Source organism: Platichthys flesus, chromosome 22, assembly GCF_949316205.1.
Source record: "Platichthys flesus chromosome 22, fPlaFle2.1, whole genome shotgun sequence".
NCBI classification, from domain to species: Eukaryota; Metazoa; Chordata; class Actinopteri; order Pleuronectiformes; family Pleuronectidae; genus Platichthys; species Platichthys flesus.
This window is the reverse complement of record NC_084966.1, coordinates 13,475,542-13,480,541: the sequence shown is the minus strand read 5'-3', so window position 1 is coordinate 13,480,541 and position 5,000 is coordinate 13,475,542.

Below are 5,000 nucleotides of genomic sequence, written 5' to 3'. Positions count from 1 at the left end.
TTTTTGGACAGCCGCATGGTGAATTGTTTGTTCTGGTGGAGAGAATTTTTTGGAGTTTTGTTATCTGGCTTCACAACCCAGTTATTTTGTGTTTTTTTCGTCCCCCGCAGTCATAGACTGTTGGGGGATCGCCCTGAGTTAATATATATATATATATATATATATATATATATACTTTTCCAGTCTTTTTTTGTTCTTTTGCTACTGTGGAGGCTGGAGTGATCCGGGGCCTAGCTTCGGCGAAGCCACCGGGAGAAATGAGTGCCGGTGGGCAGCTAGCTGGAGGGACGGAGAATGTAGCAGGACGTGAGGTGGAGGAGGACGGAAAGAAAAAGGGAGAAGCTGGCGGGTTGAGAGGAGGAAGGAGCATGGCGGAGGATTCGGGAGGAGAAAGGAGAGAAGGAGAGAGCGGGGGAGATGGAAACGGCAAGGCGGCTGGAGACGGGCAAGAGCAGGTGGCTGGAGGAGAAACAGTTGACGGGATAAGGAAGACAGAGCGCAAGTATGAAAGGCGGCTCACGGTATGCGTGGAGCAATGCGGGGACGTTATCCCTATAGGCGAAGTAATGAAGGCTATGGCGGTTGTGTGCGGTGAAATAAGGGCTTGTAGAGTGCTGGCCCTCGGGAAGCTGGAGGTGACGGTATGCGGAGAGAGGGGGAAGGACCGTCTGCTTGACGGCTTTAAAATACACAATACTAGGATAATTGCCAAAGAACTATGCAATGATGAGCTGGTGGTTTCTTTTCTCACCCTGCCAGCGTACACATCTGACGAGGAAATCCTTGACAAACTAAGTGGGTGGGGAGTCCGGGCGCTTTCGTCGATTAAGAGGAGGATGTGGCCGGGCACCAATATAGCCGATGGAACAAGGATTGTACGGGTTAAATTTAATGAGCTTGTGCAATCCTTGCCGTATTCCACGAAATTCAACACGGCAACGGGTGTTGAATATTTCAGAGTGATCCATGACCGTCAAATGAAGGTGTGTAGGAGTTGCATGCAGCCTGGCCACATCCTGCGTGAGTGCCCGGACTTCACCTGCCACAAATGCGGATGTCAAGGCCACTATGCCCGGGAGTGCGCCACAGGGGTGGCAAAATGTCGGATGTGCCAGAGGAGAGAGAGAGACTGCATATGCTCAGTGGAGGAGGAAGCGGAGGAGGACGGCAGCAAGTCGGATAGTGGCGAACCGGGTGCGCCGGACGGTGGTGGTGGTGAGGACGAGGAGGGAGAGAATGAGGGTATGGGCGCGAGCATGGACCAGGACGGTGCCTCTGGGGGGAAAGATTACCCCACGTTGCTGGAGGAGGAGCTCACCTCGGGCCAGCCTGCAGACCTGGGCCTGAAGGGAGAGCTGAGCAAGGGCCTGCTGCGGCGGCTGGGAGACAGGAGCGTAAGAGGCAGAGGTGAAAAACGGGAAGGGGTAAGAATGTTTGGGGATGGAACGGGGAAAACTGTACTTAAAACGACTTGGGGTAATGATGAGGTGGGGGAGAGTGGGGATTCTGTTGATAAAACTGTGAGGGAGGGGAGCTCGGGGAGTGATATGGACATGGAGGAGCTAAGGGAGGCGAAAAAAAGGCTGTCTGCAAAGCAAAAAACGGAGGGGAGTGGGAAGAAGAACAAGAATCGTTAATGTATTAATGAAGGTTAATGTGCTAGTTGGCTCTTTCTCGTTGGTTTTTTCCTTATTTTATTTTTATTATTTATGGCCTTGGTTATTTTTTCTCTGAATGCTAACGGTTTGAGAACAGAATATAAAAGAAATGCCATATTGGATATGAGAGCTGATATTCTGTGTTTGCAGGAGACTAGATGGGATGACAACCTACTTAATATAAGTAGAAAGCAGTGGAAAGGCCAGGTTTATTTTTCAGAAGGGACTCCCAGGGCCAGGGGAGTGGCGATTTGCTTTAATAGTGCTAAAATAACGGGGATTAATTTAGTTCATAGAGATTTAGAGGGGAGGTTGTTAGTTGTTGACTGTGTTTATGAGGGGAGGGAACTTAGAATAATTAATTTACATGCACCCAATGGGGAGAAGGAGAGGAGGGTTTTTTTGGCTGGTTTGAATGTGTGGTGCAACTCTAATTGTATGATTGTGGGGGATTTTAATGTTATTTTGACTCAATCTGATTTATCGAGTAACAATACATTTAAAGGGGACAGCACTAGGCGAACCCTTAGGGATTTAATGGAGAACAATCAATTGGTTGACATATGGAGAGTCCTACACCCGTGGAAAAGGGTTTTTTCAAGAAGGCAACTTGTTGCAAATACTCTTAAACAGAGTAGAATTGACTTTGCGTTAGTACAAAGTAGAAAAGTTAAAATAATTAAGAGTGTGGAATACATTAATAATACTTGGAGTGACCATGCGGGGATTAGGTTAGAGGTGGGAGGGAGGGAAGGGAGTGTTAACCAGAGGCCTTGGTGTTTTAATGCCAGCTTTTTGGGAGATGTTGTGTTTATGAAGAGCATGGGGTTTTTTATGAAGAGAATGATGGATGAATGGAATGATGATGAGAATATGAGTGTGTGGTGGGAGAGTGTGAAAATAAGAATTAAAAACAAATGTGTCAGGTATGGTATAGAAAAAAGGAAAAGGGAAAATGCAGAGGAGGATCATTTGAGAAAACAACTAAATGAGGAAATTAAACTGTTAGATGAGGAGGGTAATATATGTACGGAAAAATATGTGGATTTAAAAGAAAAATTGAGTGCCTTACAGGTAGCAAAGTGTAGAGGGGCTGCTATTAGAAGCAGGATTCAATATATGTACGAAGGGGAAAGGAGCACTGCCTTTTTCCTGGGTTTGGAAAAACAAAAACAAAATAAAACTGAGATAAAGGAAGTATTAGATAATAATGGTCAAATAGTAACTGATAAGGAAGAGATATTAAAAGTAGTTAGGGATTATTATGAGTGTTTATTTAAAAAAGATGCATGTGATAAAGATAGTGTAGGAGAGGCCTTAGAGGCACTAAAGAAAACTTTAAGTAGGGAGGATAGTGTTTGGTGCGATTGTGAATTTTCTGTACAAGAGATATATAGTGCTATTGATGGACTAAACAAAAATAAGAGCCCGGGGAGTGATGGTCTGACAGCCGAGTTTTACGTCGGCTTTAAGGAAATTCTGGCTCCGGTGGTTGAAAAACTCTGCAAGTATGTAGAGAAAACAGGCTGGCTCCCTGAGAGTATGGGATTAGGCATAATAACGATTTTTTATAAAAATAAGGGAGATAACAAAAATCTTGATAACTATAGGCCAATCAGTCTACTCAACACTGACTATAAAATAATTGCTAAAATACTTGCGAATAGAATAAGGGAGGTAATAGGTTCAGTAATAGGTCCAACTCAAGCGTATAGTATTCCAGGGAGGGACATTGGGGATTCAATAATAACAATAAAACAGGTAGTAAGAGATATGGAAGAGGAGGGAGGATTGTGGCTGGGGATTGATTTAAATAAAGCGTTTGATAGGGTGGATCAGGTTTTTTTGGGGAGGGTACTAGAGAAACTTGGATTTGGGACTAAATTAAGGGGGTGGGTGGGATTGCTTTATGGGGGGGCTAAGAGTAAAATAAAATGTAACGGTGTTCTGACTGACTCCTTTGATGTCAAGAGGTCAGTGAGGCAGGGCTGCCCAATGTCAGCACTGCTCTACAGCATGGTGGCGGAGCCGTTGGCGGCTTTAATTGCTAATGATAAAAGAGTGTGTGGAATAGGTAAGGGAAAAATTAGCGTAATGCAGTATGCGGATGATATTAATGTAATGGTTAAAAGTGAGAGTGATGTAGATATAGTGTTGAAACATATAGAAACTTATGAGAGAGCTTCAGGAGCAAAAATTAATATGGAAAAGTCTGAAATAATGGGGATGGGTAGGAACAAAGATCTAAATAACAAATGGGGATTCAAAGTAGTAGAGAATAAAAGAAAAGTGCTCGGAGTGTATGTTGGAAGTGATGAGAATGAATGCGATGATTTGACGTGGAAAGATGTTATTGGACGTATGCAAAAGACCCTGTGTATGTGGAGGGCTAGGGGTTTGCTTTTAAGGGGAAGGGTGGCCGTCACCAATGCTCTAGTTTTGTCGCAGGTGAACCATGCATTGAGCACTTGTGCGCTTCCGACTTGGGCTGAGCAGAAGATTGCAAAAGTCGTTAGAGACTTTATTTGGAGGAGCAAAGCAGCCAGTATTGCGCATAGAACGCTGATAAGGGTCATAGATCAGGGTGGGCTAGGATTGATGGACGTACTCGCAAAAAGAACTGCGTTACGAACTAAATTGATAGGTAAATTTAGGGATGCAAGTCGGGAGGCGGCCTGGAAAGGCCACTTCAGCCAGTGGCTGAGCACATTTGGTCTCTTGAGTAAAGACAATTTGTTGCAGATGCAGGACGCAGCGGCATATGCACATCTGCCGCGGTTCTTCCAGGAGGTGCTCAACGCGTGGTTCCTGCTATTTGATAAGACCACACTCGTATGCGACTCAAGAGCGTCTGTGATGAGGCTGCCGTTCCTCTCCAGCCCATATTTTAAACAGGGGGGCGGAGGGGTCATCAAGAGCGTGGCTCTTGAGAGGGCGGGGCTGAAGCGGGTGGGAGATCTAGTCGACAGGGGAGGGAGATGGGATAAAGAAAGAGTGATTAGGATAGTGAGAGAGAAGGGGATAACATATAGGAGGGAAGTGATTGTGAAAGTGTTGGAGAGAGTGGAAGAGAGTGTGATGAGTGAATGGGGGGACGGGTTTAGAAATAAGGGGAGGGTTGGGCAGGATGATGAGGTGGGAATCTCCCTGCGCCTGGGGGGGGAGACACACGCCATTGCTGATATCACAACAAAGATTTGGTATAGGCATGCATTGACATATAGAGTGCAAAAACCCACATGCGAGAGTAAATGGACAGACACATATCCGGACATTACACCCAACATTTTGTGGAAGAATATTGACATACCGCACACACCGCATGCAATATTCGATCTTGAT